At 48.7% G+C, this 23,451-nt stretch overlaps 1 protein-coding gene across 1 annotated transcript in view; it reads right to left on the bottom strand.

The window, feature by feature from the left end:
- The window catches only part of LOC141213687 (uncharacterized), a 28,388-nt gene extending 23,175 nt beyond the window's left edge, over positions 1 to 5,213 (bottom strand). Inside the window, exon 1 of the mRNA XM_073665289.1 lies at positions 5,170 to 5,213. The gene's annotated coding sequence lies outside the window, so the exon portion shown is untranslated. The remainder of the gene's footprint in view (positions 1 to 5,169) is intronic.
- Between the last annotated feature and the right edge of the window lie 18,238 nt (positions 5,214 to 23,451).

The following is a 23,451-nucleotide window of genomic DNA, read 5'->3' as shown; positions in this document are numbered from 1 at the left end:
CAGTCCCACTTGGGAGGATCACCTAGAGCACCTGCGGCAGGTGCTCGGTCGGATCCACCGGGCAGGCTTGACCATCAAGCCGGAAAAGTGCCAGCTGGGCATGAGTGAGGTCCTCTACCTGGGTCACCGGGTAGGCGGGGGGGTTCTGAAGCCAGAACCGGGGAAAGTGGATGCCATCGCATCCTGGCCCACTCCTAGGACCAAAAAGCAGGTGATGTCCTTCTTGGGGACCGCCGGGTACTATAGGAGGTTCGTCCCACACTATAGCACCCTGGCCAAGCCCCTGACGGACCTCACCAAGAAGAAGCTGCCCGTCGCAGTCGACTGGACAGTCGCCTGCGAGACAGCTTTCGGGGCACTCAAGGCCGCCCTAAGTAGCTCCCCTGTACTGCAAGCTGCCGACTTCGACCGGCCGTTTGTGGTACAGACCGACGCCAGTGACTTTGGCCTCGGTGCTGTGCTAAGTCAGGTCAACACGACAGGCCAGGAACATCCTGTCTTGTACCTGAGCAGGAAGCTACTGCCCCGGGAGGTGGCTTACTCCACGGTGGAAAAAGAATGCCTGGCAATTGTATGGGCCCTGCAGCGTCTGCAGCCCTACTTGTATGGGAGCCATTTCACCGTGGAGACGGACCACAACCCCCTCAGCTGGTTACACACGGTCTCTGGGTCGAATGGCAGGTTGCTACGCTGGAGCCTCGCTCTCCAGCAGTACCACTTCTCCATTCGCCACAGAAGAGGCCGTGACCACGGTAACGCTGACGGGTTATCCCGGCAAGGGGAGGGTGCAGAAGGACGCACGGGGGAACACAGGAATGTGCTACCCCCTCGCGCCCTCGTATAGGGGGAGGTGTGATGAACCTGTAGCCGCCATCTTGGTAATGATAAATCATATCCAGGGATGGCCACACTTCAGCAGCCCCCACCCTTGGGACCTTCTGTTAAAACGTCAACTAGATAGTTTCCCCCCATCCAGGCTCCTGTAAGATAAGAAGCCCCGGGGCCTATTTGACACGTGAATGCTAGGAGCTTCAAAGACTTCGAGAGGAAACACAGCCAGCAGGGGGGGGGTGCTTCGTCTATCTGTACCTGACCATTTGTCCCATAGGACTAGTTTCTTTGTCTGTCACAAGCATGGAGGCATAAGATATAGAAACATGAAAAGTACACGCATGTTGCGTGGGATGGGCCAATAAAAAAATATCACGGCGTCCCGGAGCCATTGCGCACACAAGCCTCCGTGGTAGACGTTTGTACGTGCTCTGGAAGCCAAGATATAGCGCTGAGCCATTCCTGAGGACCGTATGGTATCATAATTGATATCAAAAGGTCGGTTACGGCGGCCCGAATCCATGGGAACCCCTGGGGGTATCATGAGACCATCCCAGAAGAAGTTATTGGGTTCCATAGAATTTGGGCTTCTGATCGAAGTTAGACCTGAGGGTGGAGACTGAGCCAGCTGACCTCACCAGCAGTGGGCGGGACGGGGCAGGTAAGATAGCAGGACAGACAAGAGATAAGTCAGTCTTGACCCAAGAGTGGGGTGCTGAACATCTGAGCACCAGCTGAGGCCACCAAGGGGAGGAGCAGTTTGACCATGCGGTGGTAGGCCTCAGCCTGTAACAAAGAACCGTGCCTGCGACCGCAGAATCCTCTCCCTGCGTCACAAGAAAATCAAGAAACCGGTAACTGATATGCTGTGGTGATTCTGTGTGTTGTATTCCATTGTTGTATAGTTTAGCCTGACCTTATACCTGTGTATATTTAGTTGTATATCGTGTATCTAGTGTATTATTATAATCAATTACCTCAAGTAATTGTGGGCCTGCCTTTTATTCTGCATAACGAACGCACGTCCGTGTGAGCTCGGCTCAAGCCAAAAACGCTACCCAGGGTTGGTTCCTGACCCGATATAGGCCCATTCACGGACTGGGCGTATATCTAAAATAGGGACTGGTGGCAGCATACCAACTGGGGATTGGGGAAGGCTGGTAGTGACGGTCGGAGGTTCAGATATATATATTCCTGGCGCGGCCAAGGAAGATATATATACCGCCCTCACTACAGAGGGCCCCGATACCCAGTAGGTTACAGGACAGTCTCCCTGGCGACCGCTTATCCTAGGTGCAGTTCCTTGACTGACCTGAGGCTAAGAGGGCGCTAGCGAGTTGTGCTGTGTAGTGACGTTACGGTTTAGTGACGTTGAAGGGATAACACACTACCGTGTTCCCTGCGCTGGTTGCAGCTTCCTGGCACTACTTTCTCTAGGTGCAGTACCTTGACTGACCTGAGAGGTAAGGGGGCGCCAGAGAGCTGCACCCACCGGCCGGCTTTCATCACAAGGGGTATTGCACCTCAAACCAGAGGTGTGATATTCCACTCCCGGGTAAGGATGGAGTGTGGACCAGGACTCGGTAGGCTGCATGCACCACACACACCCCATTTCCGAGGGACAGCTCAACGGTGCTCCCACTAGACAGAAGTGCAGGCACGACAGCATCTGTCCCTGGCTGGAGTGGGGAGGGGAAAGTACACCCAGTGGTGTAGGAGCAGATAGGGGTGGGTCTCTGGGCATAGGCAGGAGCCCATTGGTTGCTAGTCACCTGGGCTCGGGTGTTAGAAGGAGGTATAAAAGGTGGGCACCATCTTAGATCAGTGTTCAGTCCGGGGAGTGCAGTCTGAGGAGAAGACAGGAAGCAGAGCCTCTGCATGGGCTCTGCTCCGCAGGCAGGCCTTGTCAGGAGGCTGGAGCCTGAGAGAGAGAGAAAGGAGAAGGAACAGAAAGGAAAGTAAGATAGGAACTGGAACAGAGGAGGAAGGAAGCAAGGAACAGGAACACAGAGAAAGGCCCAGAGACCAGAGTGAAGAAGGAACCCTAAGAACCCACGAGATAACGGGTGAAGGGTTGGCAGAGCAGGGTACCGGAACCCAAATTGGTGGAGGCGACTAATCCTCAGCCAAAACCGGAGGTTGTGACCACATCTTGGTGCGACCCCTCACTACATCCACCAGGAAAGCATACCACATAGGGTCAGGGAAACCGGAGAGAGGTTTCGCCAACAGAAGGCCCGAGGAAGCTGGACAAAGGTGGGTCACTGGTGGGGACGGCCAGAGAAGGGAAGAGAAGGGAGCCCTGTGCCACACTCTGGAATTGCCTGGGAGTTGACCGATTCCCTCACCTGGTGGACGCAGCACGACTTGGGCAGTCATCGCCTGCAGCATTGACACGAATAACAACTGTGAGTAAAGCATTGGAAACTGCAATTACAAGTCTCTGTGTTTCATCGCCGCACCAGCACCATTAGTATTGGGACGCTCACACCATCACTACCATCATCTACTCTAGCTGCCCTGAGGCAATACTTCTCCCGTGGGGAGTTATCCCATTCTTGGCTGCGCATATAACATCAGCCTCAGCGGTCTGCAGCGCAGCGGTGATCCCCACTGACCGCAATCCACGGGTGGCGTAGTCGGACAATTACAATACAAGTAGACTGCCACTGGTTTGACCACCCTGGGCACGGACCAGGTCACCGCCACACGGAGACTACAACCCCCAGCATCCTACAAAAGGCCCGGTTCCGGGTTCCCAGCACAGGCCCAGGGGGCGCGTCACATGCAGTGATTAGCCTCTGTCTGTACTGTACACATACTGGCAGGCGACCAGTTCATGTAGTGTTATGTACTTACCCTATTTACTATATTATAGCTGTATTATAGAATATATGTACATTTTACCTTTGTGTCTCCCCTATTTGCTTATAGACTGTAAGCTTGCGACCCTCACTCCTTTTAATATTTGAGTTATGCTTATTCTGTAAAGTCTGTATTGTCTGTACAAGTCCCCCCTAAAATTGTAAAGTGATGTGGAATATGTTGGTGCTATAAAAATAAAAATTATTATTATTATAATTAAATTCAGATGTAAATCTAAAGCCCACTCTATTGATGCGGAGTTCCCCGACAAATCTTCCATGAAGTCATTATGTCTGCTACACTCGACTGATCTCGATTTCAAGAAACGTCTTACTCCTCTGATACCATCCTCAGGCCGTATATTACTGTACAAAGCCTCGATATCTAGTAAGGCCGGCTGCTCCCCTACATGCATGTATACATGCTCGAGGGTATACATGGAGGGGAGCAGGCAAAGGGAAAACCAACTCCAGAGGGATTATTCCAACTGCAAAACCGGTACTGTGGGGGCATCATACATCCTGTATAAGGGGCATAATGGGGCATTACACTGTGTGGGGGCATGATACAACTTGCATAAGTGGCATAATGAGGGCATTACACTGTGTGGGGGCAACATACATCCTGCATAAGGGGCATAATGGGGGCATTACACTGTGTGGGGGCATCATACATCCTGCATAAGGGGCAAAATGGGGGCATTACACTGTGTGGGGGACATCATACATCCTGCATAAGGGGCATAATGGGGGCATTACACTGTGTGGGGTCATCATACATCCTGCATAAGGGGCATAATGGGGGCATTACACTGTGTGGGGGCATCATACATCCTGCATAAGAGGCATAATGGGGGCATTACACTGTGTGGGGGGATCATACATACTGCATAAGGGGCATAATGGGGGCATTACACTGTGTGGAGGCATCAAATATACTGCACAAGGGGCATAATGGGGGCATTACACTGTGTAGGGGCAACATACATCCTGCATAAGGGGCATAATGGGGACATTACACTGTGTGGGGGCATCATACATCCTGCATAAGGGGCATAATGGGGGCATTACACTGTGTGGGGGCATCATACATCCTGCATAAGGGGCATAATGGGGGCATTACACTGTGTGGGGGCATCATACATCCTGCATAAGGGGCATAATGGGGGCATTACACCGTGTGGGGGCATCATACATCCTGCATAAGGGGCATAATGGAGGCATTACACAGTGTGGGGGCATCATACATCCTGCATAAGGGGCATAATGGGGGCATTACACTGTGGGGGTCCCGTACTCTGAGAACAATACGTTTCCTCCCTTCCTGTCTCCATAGTTGGGTCGTATGTATCTATTACAGGAAACAGAACAGAAACCTTATGATTCTTATAAAGGGGCAACACAAGACCCCAAAAGAGTCTCCGTGCTGAAGGGGTTAATGCCCCCTGCTGCCAGTAATGGGGTCTCCACATACCTCCACCTGCAGAGACGCCACGGTAGCGTCTAGATTGGAGTTGATCTCCTGAGGGGGAGGAGTGATTTCATTCTATCATGACGTCACCGGAAGGGGCGGGGCTTCTCAGTCCAGTGGACGCTCTTCCACCTGCAGCTGCAGCAGTGCACATTGTGCCGGGACCGGAGGATGGTGATGAGGAGTTCAGCTTTGTGCTGTGAGGACTGAGGTGGGGGAACTGACCATGTGAATAAATGCTGTGGAGGCATAAAGGGGGCTGTATGGCTGGTGTGAGGAGGCATGGGGTATGTAGAGGGACATCCAGGGGGCTGTGTGGCTGGTGTGAGGAGGCATGGGGTATGTAGAGGGGCATCCAGGGGGCTGTCTGGCTGGTGCGAGGAGGCATGGGGTATGTAGAGGGACATCCAGGGGGCTGTCTGGCTGGTGTGAGGAGGCATGGGGTATGTAGAGGGACATCCAGGGTGCTGTGTGGCTGGTGCGAGGAGGCATGGGGTATGTAGAGGGACATCCAGGGGGCTGTGTGGGTGGTGTGAGGAGGCATGGGGTGTGTAGAGGGACATCCAGGGGGCTGTGTGGGTGGTGTGAGGAGGCATGGGGTGTGTAGAGGGACATCCAGGGGGCTGTGTGGCTGGTGCGAGGAGGCATGGGGTATGTAGAGGGACATCCAGGGGGCTGTGTGGCTGGTGCGAGGAGGCATGGGGTATGTAGAGGGACATCCAGGGGGCTGTGTGGCTGGTGCGAGGGGCATGTAGAGGGACATCCAGGGGGCGATGAAGCTGGTGTGAGTAGGCATGGGATATGTAGAGGGACATCCAGGGGGCTGTGTGGGTGGTGTGAGGAGGCATGGGGTTTGTAGAGGGGCATCCAGGGGGCTGTGTGGCTGGTGCGAGGAGGCATGGGGTATGTAGAGGGACATCCAGGGGGCTGTGTGGCTGGTGTGAGGAGGCATGGGGTATGTAGAGGGACATCCAGGGGGCTGTGTGGCTGGTGTGAGGAGGCATGGGGTATGTAGAGGGACATCCAGGGGGCTGTATGGCTGGTATGAGGAGGCATCGGGTATGTAGAGGGGCATCCAGGGGGCTGTATGGCTGGTGTGAGGGGCATGGGGTATGTAGAGGGACATCCAGGGGAGTGTGTGGGTGGTGTGAGGAGGCATGGGATATGTAGAGGGACATCCAGGGGAGTGTGTGAGTAGGCATGGGATATGTAGAGGGACATCCAGGGGGCTGTGTGGGTGGTGTGAGGAGGCATGGGATATGTAGAGGGACATCCAGGGGGCTGTGTGGCTGGTGGAAGGGGCATGGGGTATGTAGAGGGACATCCAGGGGGCTGGTGTGAGGAGGCATGGGATGTGTAGACGGACATCCAGGGGGCTGTGTGGGTGGTGTGAGTAGGCATGGGATGTGTAGAGGGACATCCAGGGGGCTGTGTGGCTGATGTGACGAGGCATGGGGTATGTAGAGGGACATGCAGGGGGCTGTGTGGGTGGTGTGAGGAGGCATGGGACATCCAGGGGGCTGTGTGGGTGGTGTGAGGAGGCATGGGATATGTAGAGGGACATCCAGGGGGCTGTGTGGGTGGTGAGAGGAGGCATGGGATATGTTGAGGGACATCCAGGGGGCTGTGTGGCTGGTGGAGAGGGCATGGGGTATGTAGAGGGACATCCAGGGGGCTGGTGTGAGGTGGCATGGGATGTGTAGAGGGACATCCAGGGGGCTGGTGTGAGGTGGCATGGGATGTGTAGAGGGACATCCAGGTGGCTGTGTGGGTGGTGTGAGTAGGCATGGGATGTGTAAAGGGACATCCAGGGGGCTGTGTGGCTGATGTGAGGAGGCATGGGGTATGTAGAGGGACATCCAGGGGGCTGTGTGGGTGGTGCGAGGAGGCATGGAGTATGTAGAGGGACATCCAGGGGGCTGTCTGGCTGGTGTGAGGGGCATGGGGTATGTAGAGGGGCATCCAGGGGGCTGTGTGAGTAGGCAAGGGACATGTAGAGGGACATCCAGGGGGCTGGTGTGAGGAGGCATGGGATGTGTAGAGGGACATCCAAGGGGCTGTGTGGCTGGTGTGAGGGGCATGGGATATGTAGAGGGACATCCAGGGGGCTCTGTGGCTGGTGTGAGGGGCATGGGATATGTAGAGGGACATCCAGGGGGCTCTGTGGCTGGTGTGAGGAGGCATGGGGTATGTAGAGGGACATCCAGGGGGCTCTGTGGCTGGTGTGAGGAGGCATGGGGTATGTAGAGGGACATCCAGGGGGCTCTGTGGCTGGTGTGAGGAGGCATGGGGTATGTAGAGGGTCATCCAGGGGGCTCTGTGGCTGGTGTGAGGAGGCATGGGGTATGTAGAGGGTCATCCAGGGGGCTCTGTGGCTGGTGTGAGGAGGCAGGGGGTATGTAGAGGGACATCCAGGGGGCTCTGTGGCTGGTGTGAGGAGGCAGGGGGTATGTAGAGGGACATCCAGGGGGCTCTGTGGCTGGTGTGAGGAGGCATGGGGTATGTAGAGGGACATCCAGGGGGCTGTGGGTGGTGCGAGGAGGCATATGGGGTATGTAGAGGGACATCCAGGGGGCTGTCTGGCTGTTGTGAGGGGCATGGGGTATGTAGAGGGACATCCAGGGGGCTGGTGTGAGGAGGCATGGGATGTGTAGAGGGACATCCAGGGGGCTGTGTGGGTGGTGTGAGGAGGCATGGGGTGTGTAGAGGGACATCCAGGGGGCTGTGTCGCTGGTGTGAGGAGGCATGGGGTATGTAGAGGGACATCCAGGGGGATGTGCGGGTGGTGCGAGGAGGCATGGGATATGTAGAGGGACATCCAGGGGGCTGTGTGGGTGGTGAGAGGAGGCATGGGATATGTAGAGGGACATCCAGGGGGCTGTGTGGCTGGTGGAGGGGGCATGGGGTATGTAGAGGGACATCCAGGGGGCTGTGTGGCTGGTGAGAGGAGGCATGGGATATGTAGAGGGACATCCAGGGGGCTGTGTGGGTGGTGTGAGGAGGCATGGGATATGTAGAGGGACATCCAGGGGGCTGTGTGGGTGGTGAGAGGAGGCATGGGATATGTAGAGGGACATCCAGGGGGCTGTGTGGCTGGTGCGAGGAGGCATGGGGTATGTAGAGGGACATCCAGGGGGCTGTATGGCTGGTGCGAGGAGGCATGGGGTATGTAGAGGGACATCCAGGGGGCTATGTGGCTGGTGTGAGGAGGCATGGGGTATGTAGAGGGACATCCAGGTGGCTGGTGTGAGGAGGCATGGGGTATGTAGAGGGGCATCCAGGGGGCTATGTGGCTGGTGTGAGGAGGCATGGGGTATGTAGAGGGACATCCAGGTGGCTGGTGTGAGGAGGCATGGGGTATGTAGAGGGGCATCCAGGGGGCTGTATTGCTGGTGTGAGGGGCATGGGGTATGTAGAGGGACATCCAGGGGGCTGTGTGGGTGGTGCGAGGAGGCATGGGGTATGTAGAGGGACATCCAGGGGGCTGCGTGGATGGTGTGAGGGGCATGGGGTATGTAGAAGGGTATCCAGGGGGCTGCGTGGCTGGTGTGAGGGGGCATGGGATATGAGGATGGTGGCCGACACAACCTCTTTAAAGACGATAGCACGCCATTTTAAAATCTGTCATGAGAGAAATCCTAAAACATTTATGGTACGTGGTATTGATGTCATCCATAGTGGCATTTAGGGGTGGAAATGTAAAAAAAACTTCTGGCTCAAAGGGAAAACAAATGGATAGTGGAACTGGGAACAATGACACCAAATGGCCTTAATGAGGCCCTGAGCTTCACCCATTTCTTTAATAGATATAATCTTTGTGGTATTTTTATACAATTGTATGTGTTGATTTTAATTTGTTTTCTTTGTCATTTGTAACTTTCTCCCTCCATAGTCTATATGCACCATCTATATGGATCACCTACATATGGTTAATCAATATGAGGATACTACGAGCAACAATTAAATTGGACTAAGAAAATTGATTTTTGTACTGACACAATCGTGTTGCAATTATAGGAAAATGACACTTCTTACTCTAACACATTTTTGCATTATTAAGTAGTTGCGTTACTATACTTGTCTTAATGCGTTGCTGTGTTGTTCTTTTTGGCGAGCGCGTGGGTGCTGTGCCTCCCCTTGCCTCTGCGTCATGCACGGCATCTGCATGGTGTCTGCTCATGTTCGGGGGTCATGGCAACGTGTCCTTGTTCCCGGTCATGCGTGGTTCACCTTGATGGCCATGCGTGACGCATCTGGCTCGGGCGGTTCAGCGTGCATGCGCTGATGGTTCAGGAGATGATTGGTCCGTTGTGGTCACGTGACCGCAGGCCCTAAAGTATATTTAAACAGACATGGAAGGTCCTATTAAACAATCCCCCCGAGGAAGCCATAGGATACCACGCGAAACACGCATTGGGGTCCTTGTTTATTCTGGGTGCTGATCTAATATGGGTAAGAGTGCAATATAATTCTTTAGCATTTCTTCATAGGGCACTATAGGCCATATGGCACATGGTACATATCCATAGTGATGAAATATGCCATAATTTTGTACCAGTGCATAAATGCCTTGAATACGAGCACTTCTTGCACTTTGTCCCAATAGATATTTAACATCTATTATTATGTTGTATATGTGTCACCCAGTTTGGTTGTCTGTGTGTCGTCCTTTTTAATCATGTCTGTCTTTTCTGTATATTGTTTACAATAAAGTTTTTTGATTCTTTGCCATATACTCTGTATATGGTTCGTTTTTGCTATATAACAGCAGAAACCAGTCTGGGGCCGTCTCCTGCCAGAGAAAATATAGAAATAGTCCATGGCTGAGTTCAATGGATCCAGCAGATGAGGGACACAACACAATCCAACGTGGCAGCTTCTATCAATCCACACACGCCACGAGGGTCTGGCCGCAGCCTGAGACCCTCCAGCATCGGGAGGCACCACGCAACTGACTGGGCCAAACATGAGTCTATTGTTCTGTCTACTGGGATCAGCCCTTGGATGGGGGAAGGGTTCACACCCTATAGATGCTACAAGAGATGTTGACCTAGGCCTGATTACATTGCAGTCCATGAACACAGGCCGGGGGAGGGACACGCTGTTAGGCTGTGTGCCCACGATGCGTTTAAGCACCAGCAAAAACTCTGCAGGAATGCTTAAACGCTTGGTAGAAGGCCTGCCATGTTCCCCAATGATAATCTGTGCTGTGCACATGCTGCGGAAATTTCCGCTGCGCATTATCATTGCGGAAAAATACACAGCATGTCAATTAATTTTGCGGACATGCAGCGTAATTGCTGTAATTGACTTGCATTGAAACGCATATTATACGTGTCAGTATATTTGCGCACATGGATAATATGCGTTTCTATGTGCGGATGGTACCCGGGTGTGGAGGACAGGAGACTCTCCTCCGGACCTGTGTACCATAGAACCTGTGAAAAAAAGAATAAATAAAAAATAAATATTATACTTACCTTCTGATGGCCCCCGCTCTCCTAGTCTTCACTTGCCGGCAGCGTGCTGTGGACTGAAGGACCTGCGCTGACGTCATTTAGTCATGTGACGGCAGGTCCTTCAGTGTACCGCGAGCTGGGGAAAAAAACGCAGCACTACCAATTATTTTGCGGAAGCGCTGCGTTTTTGCCGCCAGTGACTTGCATTAGAAGGCATGCATTCCGCTTCACTAGATAAGCACATGCGGAATACAAGCGTTCAATGTGCGGATGGTACGCAGGTCTAGAGGAGAGAAGACTCTCCTCCGGACCCGGGCACCATAGACACTGTGAAGAAAAGAATAAAATAAATGTTATTTACCTTCTGGCGGCCCGCGCTGCACTCGTCCTCCCATGCCGGCAGAACGCGATGGACTGAAGGACCTGCGCTGACTTCATAGTCATGTGACGGGTCACGCGACGCTGACGTCGGCAGGTCCTTCAGTGTCCCGCGATCTGCCGGCAGCCAGAACGGAGCAAAGCAAGACACTGGGGGCCATCAGAAGGTAAGTATAGATTTATTTTTTTATTTTTTACCATTCTTTTACGGTCACACTATATAAATTCATGCCGTTTGCATGGATTTATATAGTGTGACCAAGTTGTCAAGCACTTTCCAAGTGATGCTAAAATCTCTTGGAAAGCGCTTGTCAACCCGCATGCGGAAATGCAAGTGAAGAACGCTTCACATCAGCATGTCCCTGGCAGGAAAACGCATTTACAATCCGCATGTGCAATCCGCATGCAGAAATGCAAGTGAAGAACGCACTGTTAGTCATATTGGATAAAACAAGTTGCTGAGGTTAGGACCACCAGGGACCCCAATGTTACTTAGGAAAGACTATGTCCATGTTTAATAAAAAAAAATTCACTTATGCATAGCACAGATCTGTCCATCCATTCATGGATTCTGTATGGGGCTAATAAAAATAGGCCATCACAGCACTCGGCTGTCACTTATGTATATAAATGCATAGAAAATATTAACTACTCGAGCTAAATTGCTGCATTGTCACCTTAAAAGAACTCTGCACCTGATTAATGTCTTGATGAGAGGGCGGGGGTGAAGGACGCAGCTCCTGATTCATTAAGAGACATATTCATCAGAAGCGTCTGATGGCTGGACAGCGCCTCCATGCTATGCCACTGACTGGAGTAGGATTTGTAGCTTCCACCGCTGCTCATGATGAAGTTGCCAAACAGCAGTCATCACAACCCGGCCCACTTACCCATAAAAATGCCATTAGAAAGCAAAAAGGTGCAACGTTTTTACATAGTCTTCAGTTGCATCCAAATTATACGATTGAGCATTTTATAACAGAATTCTGGAGTAAACACTATGATGAATAGGGTCCTATGGGTTTTGTTCCGTTTAAGCTGAGTTGATGCAGGTCTGTGCTATGACGTCAATTCAAGTTAAGAAACCCTTTTATCTACAGGTGCATCTCACTAAATTAGAATATCATCAAAAAGTTACTTTGTGTCAGTTCTTCAATACAAAAAGTGAAACTCATATATAGAGTCATTACACACAGAGTGATCTATTATATAGTCATTACACACAGAGGGATCTATTATATAGTCATTACAGACAGAGGGATCTATTATATAGAGTCATTACACACAGGGATCTATTATATAGTCATTACACACAGAGGAATCTATTATATAGAGTCATTACAGACAGAGGGATCTATTATATAGAGTCATTACACACAGAGGGATCTATTATATAGAGACATTACACACAGAGTGATCTATTATATAGAGTCATTACACACAGAGGGATCTATTATATAGAGACATTACACACAGAGGGATCTATTATATAGAGTCATTACACACAGAGGGATCTATTATATAGAGTCATTACACGCAGAGGGATCTATTATATAGAGTCATTACACGCAGAGCGATCTATTATATAGAGTCATTACACACAGCGATCTATTATATAGAGTCATTACACACAGAGGGATCTATTATATAGAGTCATTACACACAGAGGGATCTATTATATAGAGTCATTACAGACAGAGGGATCTATTATATAGAGTCATTACACACAGAGGGATCTATTATATAGAGACATTACACAGAGTGATCTATTATATAGAGTCATTACACACAGAGGGATCTATTATATAGAGTCATTACACACAGAGGGATCTATTATATAGAGTCATTACACACAGAGGGATCTATTATATAGTCATTACACACAGGGATCTATTATATAGTCATTACACACAGAGGGATCTATTATACAGAGTCATTACACACAGGGATCTATTATATAGAGACATTACACACAGCGTGATCTATTATATAGAGTCATTACACACAGAGGGATCTATTATATAGAGTCATTACACACAGAGGGATCTATTATATAGTCATTACAGACAGAGGGATCTATTATATAGAGTCATTACACACAGAGGGATCTATTATATAGAGACATTACACAGAGTGATCTATTATATAGAGTCATTACACACAGAGGGATCTATTATATAGAGTCATTACACACAGCGATCTATTATATAGAGTCATTACACACAGAGGGATCTATTATATAGAGTCATTACACACAGAGGGATCTATTATATAGAGTCATTACAGACAGAGGGATCTATTATATAGAGTCATTACACACAGCGATCTATTATATAGAGTCATTACACACAGAGGGATCTATTATATAGAGTCATTACACACAGAGGGATCTATTATATAGAGTCATTACAGACAGAGGGATCTATTATATAGAGTCATTACACACAGAGGGATCTATTATATAGAGACATTACACAGAGTGATCTATTATATAGAGTCATTACACACAGAGGGATCTATTATATAGAGTCATTACACACAGAGGGATCTATTATATAGAGTCATTACACACAGAGGGATCTATTATATAGTCATTACACACAGGGATCTATTATATAGTCATTACACACAGAGGGATCTATTATACAGAGTCATTACACACAGGGATCTATTATATAGAGACATTACACACAGCGTGATCTATTATATAGAGTCATTACACACAGAGGGATCTATTATATAGAGTCATTACACACAGAGGGATCTATTATATAGTCATTACAGACAGAGGGATCTATTATATAGAGTCATTACACACAGAGGGATCTATTATATAGAGACATTACACAGAGTGATCTATTATATAGAGTCATTACACACAGGGATCTATTATATAGAGTCATTACACACAGGGATCTATTATATAGTCATTACACACAGAGGGATCTATTATACAGAGTCATTACACACAGGGATCTATTATATAGAGACATTACACACAGCGTGATCTATTATATAGTCATTACACACAGAGGGATCTATTATATAGAGTCATTACACACAGAGGGATCTATTATATAGAGTCATTACACGCAGAGGGATCTATTATATAGAGTCATTACACGCAGAGGGATCTATTATATAGAGTCATTACACGCAGAGGGATCTATAGAGTCATTACACGCAGAGGGATCTATTCTATAGAGTCATTACACGCAGAGGGATCTATTCTATAGAGTCATTACACGCAGAGGGATCTATTCTATAGAGTCATTACACGCAGAGGGATCTATTCTATAGAGTCATTACACGCAGAGGGATCTATTTCAAGTGTTTATTTTTGTTAATGTTGATTATGGTTTACAGCCAATGAAAACACAACAGTTATTATCTCAGTAAATTAGAATACTTTTATAACAGCTTGAAAAATTATTTTAAAACCAAAATGTCCTACTGAAATGACTGTTCAGTAAATGCCCTCAGTACTTGGTCGGGCTCCTTGTGCATCAATTACTGCATCATTGCGGCAATGTGGCATGGAGGCGATCAGCCTGTGGCACTGCTGAGGGGTTATGGAAGCCCAGGTGGCTTTGATAGCAGCCTTCAGCTCATCTGCATTGTTGGGTCTGGTGTCTCTCATCTTCCTCTTGACAATACCCCATAGATTCTCTATAATAGATTATAATAAATAGATTCTCTATGGGGTTAAGGTCAGGCGAGTTTGCTGCCAACCAAGCACAGTGATACTGTTGTGTGTAAACCAGGTACTGGTACTTTTGGCCGTGTGGACAGAGGGAAGCATGAAGTGCTGTAAAATGTCCTGGTAGACGGCTGCGCTGACTTTGGTCTTGATAAAACACAGTGGCCCTACACCAGCAGATGACATGGCTCCCCAAACCATCACTGATTGTGGAAACTTCACCCTAGACCTCCAGCAGCTTGGATTGTGGCCTCTCCACTCTTCCTCCAGACTCTGAGACCTTGTGGAGTGTGTCAGTGACTGCCTTCTGGACATCTGTCAAGTCAGCAGTCTTCCCCATGATTGTGGAGCCTACTGAAACAGACTAAGGGACCTTGTTAAATGCTTAGGAAGCCTTTGCAGGTGTATTTTGTTAATTATTCTAATTTACTGAGATAATGACTTTTGTGTTTTCATCGGCTATAAGCCATAATCATCAACATTAACAGAAATAAACACTTGAAATAGATCCCTCTGTCTGTAATGACTCTATATAATATATGAGTTTCACTTTTTGTATTGAAGAACTGAAATAAATTAACTTTTTGATGATATTCTAATTTAGTGAGATGCACCTGTATTATTAGAATTATCACACCAGTACACCTGTTTTCTCATTTGCAAGATTTAAGTAAACCTTGTATGATATCTTTTTCATTTGTGAATGTCCTTATACTTTCAAGCAGAACCTAGACACCCACAATGCAATAACCCATCGATCACTACAAGCCCTCCGTTTTCCATGGATATCCATATTATGGACTGTGTATACTTTTCTTATGCCTGAACTGCGCACCCCTCGGTGAAGACTGAGTTTTTTTGGGGCATCTTATGGTGGTCTCAGGATATGAACACCCCCTGATCTGCTTGAAAATATAACTGAAATAAAGTGTTGAGAAAAAAATTCAAATATCAAGTTGACCCTTCAAGTCACTGTCTTGTAAATCTTTATCACTTCTCCACAGAATAGGTGATTGGTCTGAAATCACTCAGGGTGTAAAGAGACTCTGTCATCACAGAATAACTAATTAAACCAATGGCAGCCCCTCAGTATATCATGGCACCCTGTATTTTGATTGTCAGCTGTAGCTTCATAGACTCGAGTGGGGGTCTCAAACATTTGGCCACAGAGGCTGCTTGAGGTCCTCAAAAAATCCACTCCAATCTAATGTGGTAAATTATGAGGACTCTCTCGGCTGCGCTCTGTTACATTTATCCCTGCGAGGCTCCGCCACTTTTTGAAAAGCTGAATTCCAGTCACCCCAGCACCAAACTGTACAGAATGGAGGCTGCAGAGAGATCCTCTAAAAATCCACTCCGATCTAGACAGCTCACTAGTGAATCAGCTAGAATGGAGTTGCTAAAATGAGGTCCTCAAAAAATCCACTCCAATACAATGTTGTAAATTATGAGGACTCTGTTGCTGCGCTGTGTTACGCTTTTCCCTGCGAGGTTCCGCTCTCTTTAAAAAAAAATTGATTTCAGTCACCTCATCACCAAACTGTACAGTTTGGAGGCTACAGGGAGGTCCACAAAAAAATCCACTCCGATCCAGACGGCTCAATGAAGAATCAGCTAGAATAGAGTTGCTAAAATGAGGTCCTCAAAAAATCCACTCCAATCCATTACTGTTAATTATGAGGACTCTGTCGCTGCGCTGTTACGTTTATCCCCGCGAGGCTCCGCCCACTCTCGAAAGACTCAATTCCAGTCACCTCAGCACCAAACTGTACAGTTTGGAAGCTACAGGGAGATCCTCAAAATACCCACTCCGATCTAGATGGCTCTCTAGTGAATCAGCTAGAATGGAGTTGCTAAAATTAGGTCCTCAAAAAATCCACTCCGATCTAGACAGCTCACTAGTGAATCAGCTAGAATGGAGTTGCTCAAATGAGGACCTCAAAAAATCCACTCCAATCTTATGTTGTAAATTATGAGGACTGTCGGCTGCACTCTGTTATGTTTTTCCCCACGAGGCTACACCTACTCTTTGAAAAACTAAATTCCAGTCACCTCAGCACCAAACTGTACACAGTGAAGGCTACAGGAAGATCCTCAAAAAATCCACTCCGATCTAGATGGCTCACTAGTGAATCAGCTAGAATGGAGTTGCTCAAATGAGGTCCTCAAAAAATCCACTCCAATACAATGTTGTAAATTATGAGGACTCTGTTGCTGCGCTCTGTTATGTTTCTCCCTGCGAAGCTCCTCTCACTATTTGAAAAACTCGATTCCAGTCACCTCAGCACAAAACTGTACAGTTTGGAGGCTACAGGGAGATCCTCAAAGTACCCACTCCGATCTAGACGGCTCACTAGTGAATCAGCTAGAATGGAGTTGCTCAAATGAGGTCCTCAAAAAATCCACTCCGATCTAGACGGCTCACTAGTGAATCAGCTAGAATGGAGTTGCTCAAATGAGGACCTCAAAAAATCCACTCCAATCTTACATTGTATATTATGAGGACTGTCGGCTGCACTCTGTTATTTTTTTCCCCGCGAGGCTACACCTACTCTTTGAAAAACTAAATTCCAGTCACCTCAGCACCAAACTGTACAGAGTGAAGGCTACAGGAAGATCCTCAAAAAATCCACTCCGATCTAGATGGCTCACTAGTGAATCAGCTAGAATGGAGTTTCTCAAATGAGGTCCTCAAAAAATCCACTCCAATACAATGTTGTAAATTATGAGGACTCTGTTGCTGCGCTCTGTTATGTTTCTCCCTGCGAAGCTCCTCTCACTCTTTGAAAAACTCGATTCCAGTCACCTCAGCACCAAACTGTACAGTTTGGAGGCTACAGGGAGATCCTCAAAATACCCACTCCGATCTAGACGGCTCACTAGTGAATCCGCTAGAATGGAGTTACTAAAATGAGGTCCTTAAAAAATCCACTCCGATCTAGACGGCTCACTAGTGAATCAGCTAGAATGGAGTTGCTCAAATGAGGTCCTCAAAAAATCCACTCCAATACAATGTTGTAAATTATGAGGCCTCTGTTGCTGCGCTCTGTTTTGTTTCTCCCTGCGAAGCTCCTCTCACTCTTTGAAAAACTCGATTCCAGTCACCTCAGCACCAAACTGTACAGTTTGGAGGCTACAGGGAGATCCTCAAAATACCCACTCCGATCTAGACGGCTCACTAGTGAATCCGCTAGAATGGAGTTACTAAAATGAGGTCCTTAAAAAATCCACTCCGATCTAGACGGCTCACTAGTGAATCAGCTAGAATGGAGTTGCTCAAATGAGGACCTCAAAAAATCCACTCCAATCCTATGTTGTAAATTATGAGGACTGTCGGCTGCACTCTGCTATGTTTTTCCCCGCGAGGCTACACCTACTCTTTGAAAAACTAAATTCCAGTCACCTCAGCACCAAACTGTACAGAGTGAAGGCTACAGGAAGATCCTCAAAAAATCCACTCCGATCTAGAAGGCTCACTAGTGAATCAGCTAGAATGGAGTTGCTCAAATGAGGTCCTCAAAAATCCACTCCAATACAATGTTGTAAATTATGAGGACTCTGTTGCTGCACTCTGTTATTTTTCTCCCTGCGAAGCTCCTCTCACTCTTTGAAAAACACGATTCCAGTCACCTCAGCACCAAACTGTACAGTTTGGAGGCTACAGGGAGATCCTCAAAATACCCACTCTGATCTAGACGGCTCACTAGTGAATCAGCTAGAATGGAGTTGCTCAAATGAGGTCCTCAAAAAATCCACTCCAATACAATGTTGTCAATTATGAGGACTCTGTTGCTGCGCTCTGTTATGTTTCTCCCTGCGAAGCTCCTCTCACTATTTGAAAAACTCGATGCCAGTCACCTCAGCACCAAACTGTACAGAGTGAAGGCAACAGGAAGATCCTCAAAAAAATCCACTCCGATCTAGATGGCTCACTAGTGAATCAGCTAGAATGGAGTTGCTCAAATTAGGTCCTTAAAAAATCCACTCCAATACAATGTTGTAAATTATGAGGATTCTCTCAGCTGCGCTCTGTTATGTTTCTCCCTGCGAAGCTCCTCTCACTCTTTGAAAAACTCGATTCCAGTCACCTCAGCACCAAACTGTACAGTTTGGAGGCTACAGGGAGATCCTCAAAATACCCACTCCGATCTAGACGGCTCTCTAGTGAATCAGCTAGAATGGAGTTGCTCAAATGAGGTCCTCAAAAAATCCACTCCGATCTATACGGCTCACTAGTGAATCAGCTAGAATGGAGTTGCTCAAATGAGGTCCTCAAAATATCCACTCCGATCTAGACGGCTCACTAGTGAATCAGCTAGAATGGAGTTGCTCAAATGAGGTCCTCAAAAAATCCACTCCAATACAATGTTGTCAATTATGAGGACTCTGTTGCTGCGCTCTGTTATGTTTCTCCCTGCGAAGCTCCTCTCACTATTTGAAAAACTCGATTCCAGTCACTTCAGCACCAAACTGTACAGAGTGAAGGCTACAGGAAGATCCTCAAAAAATCCAATCCGATCTAGATGGCTCACTAGTGAATCAGCTATAATGGAGTTGCTCAAATGAGGTCCTTAAAAAATCCACTCCAATACAATGTTGTAAATTATGAGGACTCTCTCAGCTGCGCTCTGTTATGTTTCTCCCTGCGAAGCTAATCTCACTCTTTGAAAAACTCTATTCCAGTCACCTCAGCACCAAACTGTACAGTTTGGAGGCTACAGGGAGATCCTCAAAATACCCACTCCGATCTAGACGGCTCTCTAGTGAATCAGCTAGAATGGAGTTGCTCAAATGAGGTCCTCAAAAAATCCACTCCGATCTATACGGCTCACTAGTGAATCAGCTAGAATGGAGTTGCTCAAATGAGGTCCTCAAAATACCTACTCCAATCTAGACGGCTCACTAGTGAATCAGCTAGAATGGAGTTGCTCAAATGAGGTCCTCAAAAAATCAACTCCGATCTAGACAGCTCACTGGTGAATCAGCTAGAATGGAGTTGATTGTTTGAGGACCAAAAATAATCAACTCCAAACTAGACGCAACCGAGCCGCCACCACATATATGGCTGTTGTGTGCGCACAGGACCTGTGATGAGGTCACAGGAGGGGAGGAGTCAGGGGTCACATGATCAGGGGCCTCAGTGGATGCAGGACGGTTGAGCCTAGAATGTATGGGCTGTAGTCAGGTCCTGGAAGGAGCCCATACATTCTGGAAGATAGCAGAATCTATGGGCTCCTGTCAGCCGGGCCGGCTCCAGGTTTCTCTGGGCCCCGGGCGAAAGAGTCTCAATGGGCCCCTATAACACATACCACGATTCATGATGCACAGATACCGCAGAGAAATATATATATATATATATATATATATATATATATATATATATATATATATAGTACAATGCAAAGATTTCACTTCTTACATTACATGAGTGATATCTATTGTAAATTCCACAATAGCTCAGAAACCGGCGAATCGCTCCACACAGAATACTGGCCCCCATAAAATGCTCCATACGGAATACTGGCCCCCATAAAATGCTCCATACGGAATACTGGCCCCCATATAAGGCTGCATACGGAATACTGGCCCCCATATAAGGCTGCATACGGAATACTGGCCCCCATATAAGGCTGCATACGGAATACTGGCCCCCATATAAGGCCCCATACGGAATACTGGCCCCCATATAAGGCCCCATACGGAATACTGGCCCCCATATAAGGCCCCATATGGAATACTGGCCCCCATATAAGGCCCCATATGGAATACTGGCCCCCATATAAGGCCCCATACGGAATACTGGCCCCCATAAAAGGCTCCATACGGAATACTGGCCCCCATATAAGGCTCCATACGGAATACTGGCCCCCCATATAAGGCTCCATACGGAATACTGGCCCCCATATAAGGCTCCATATGGAATACTGGCCCCCATATAAGGCTCCATACGGAATACTGGCCCCCCATATAAGGCTCCATACGGAATACTGGCCCCCATATAAGGCTCCATACGGAATACTGGCCCCCATATAAGGCTCCATACGGAATACTGGCCCCCATATAATGCTCCATACAGGATACTGGTCTCCTTATAAAGCTCCATACAGGATACTGGCCCCCTTATAAAGCTCCATACAGGATACTGGCCCCCATATAACGCTCCATACAGGATACTGGTCATCTTATAACGCTCCATACAGGATACTGGCCCCCATGTAATGCCCCATGCAGGCTGTTACCCCCCACATAATGCCCCATACAGGCTGTCCCCCCCTTATAATGCTCCATGCAGGCTGTTACCCCCCACATAATGCCCCATACAGGCTGTCCCCCCCCCTTATAATGCTCCATGCAGGCTGTTCACCCCACATAAAGCACTATGCAGGCTGTCCCCCCCCCTTATAATGCACCATGCAGGATGTACCCCCCCCTCTTTATAAGGCCCCATGCAGGATGTCACCCCCCTCTCTTTATAATGCCCCATGCAGGATGTCACCCCCCTCTCTTTATAATGCCCCATGCAGGATGCCACCCCCTCTCTTTTTAATGCCCCATGCAGGATGTCACCCCCTCTCTTTATAATACCCCATGCAGGATGTCACCCCCCTCTCTTTATAATGCCCCATGCAGGATGTCACCCCTCTCTCTTTATAATGCCCCATGCAGGATGTCACCCCCCGTCTCTTTATAATGCCCCATGCAGGATGTCACCCCCCCTCTCTTTATATTGCCCCATGCAGGATATCACCCCCCCTCTCTTTATAATGCCCCATGCAAGATGTCACCCCCCTCTCTTTATAATGCCCCATGCAGGATGTCACCCCCTCTCCTTATAATGCTCCATGCAGGATGTCACCCTCCTCTCTTTATAATACCCCATGCAGGATGTCACCCCCCTCTCTTTATAATGCCCCATGCAGGATGTCACCCCCCCTCTCTTTATAATGCCCCATGCAGGATGTCACCCCCCTCTCTTTATAATGCCCCATGCAGGATGTCACCTCCTTTCTTTATAATGCCCCATGCAGGATGTCACCCCCCCTTTATAATGCCCCATGCAGGATGTCACCTCCTCTCTTTATAATGCCCCATGCAGGATGTCACCTCCCCCCCTTTATAATGCCCCATGCAGGATGTCACCCCCTCTCTTTATAATGCCCCATGCAAGATGTCACCCCCTCTCTTTATAATGCCCCATGCAGCATGTCACCCCCTCTCTTTATAATGCCCCATGCAGGATGTCACCCCCTCTCTTTATAATGCCCCATGCAGGATGTCACCCCCCTCTCTTTATAATGCCCCATGCAGGATGTCACTCCCCCTCTCTTTATAATGCCCCATGCAGGATGTCACCCCCCCTCTCTTTATAATGCTCCATGCAGGATGTCACCTCCTCTCTTTATAATGCCCCATGCAGGATGTCACCCCCCCCCCTTTATAATGCCCCATGCAGGATGTCACCCCCCCTTTATAATGCCCCATGCAGGATGTCACCCCCCCCATATTATGCCCCATGCAGGATGTCACCCCCCCATATTATGCCCCATGCCTCCAAACATTAAAAAAAAATCAAATACTCACCTCACTCCTCCTCACCTGCTGCAGCTGCTCGGGTCCGGACTCCAGCGTCGCCGGTATCTTCCCGCTCTGCGCTCCCTGTGACGGCTCAGGGGAGCGTGCGGTGGAAAGACATCACCGCACCCTCTGACCTGAGACGTCACAGGGAGTGCAGAGCAGGAAGACAGCGGATCTGCGGAGGCACGGGGAGAGGTAAGTATCCGGCTGCCGGGGCCCTGAGCAAGCAGGGGAGAAGGGCGGGCGCTGACACCGCTCTCCTCCGTCCATAGCCCAGCGCGGTGCGCGACCGCCAGTAGGCCCCTCTGCCTGCTCAGGGCCCCGGCACTTGCCCGGGTGCGCCGGGTGTTGATGCCGGCCCTGGAGCCATACATACCAGGATATGGAAATCTAACAGTAGCTGCTGCATTTCCCACCCTAGGCTTATACTCAAGTCAATAAATTTTCCCAGTTTTTTGTTGTAAAATTAGGGGTCTCGGCTTATATTCGGGTCACTGCGCACAGACTGCTTGTGACCCCTGGCTGCAGCTGGCTCTTGCTTCCACTTATGTCACGACTATTTGCGGCTGCAGCCAGGGAGTCGCCTGTTTCGCGTTCCACAGTGAGTGATGGGCTGTGGGCGGGGTTATCCCCCATCCCGTCACACCCGGCATCCACAGCACGCGCATTCATTGACAGAGCGCGCGGTGGATGCTGGGTGTGACACGATGGGGGATAACCCCGCCCACAGCCCGTCATTCACCGTGGTACGCGGAACAGGAGACCCCTGGCTGCAGCTGCAAATAGTCGTGATGTAAACGGAAGCAAGATCCGGCTGCAGCCGGGGGAATTATGTGCTGGCTGTGCGTGGTCAGCGATGTTGTCACAAGCAGTATTGACAACATGACGTAATTACAAAATTCATTAGGGGCCCCGGGGGGATACATTGGGGGGTTAATTTAAAGTAGTGCACAACCCATTTAAACACTGCTTCGCTGATTAGTCGCGCCTGGTCGGCCGCATACATATTCTAGAATACCCGATGCGTTGGAATCGGACCACCATCTAGTATATATATATACTAGCTATTGAACCCGTTCTTCGCCCGGGTGGCGAGCATTTTTATTGGTATATGGTCTCCCATGCTGGTATGTGCTGCCCTCCTCCTTGTATTTGTGCTGCCCCCATCCTGTC

This window comes from Phyllobates terribilis, unplaced genomic scaffold, assembly GCF_046119375.1.
Source record: "Phyllobates terribilis strain yellow unplaced genomic scaffold, ASM4611937v1 Scaffold_207__1_contigs__length_3498100, whole genome shotgun sequence".
In the NCBI taxonomy this organism is placed as follows: domain Eukaryota; kingdom Metazoa; phylum Chordata; class Amphibia; order Anura; family Dendrobatidae; genus Phyllobates; species Phyllobates terribilis.
Note: the sequence above shows the minus strand (reverse complement) of the source record. Positions and strands in the feature narration are given on the sequence as shown.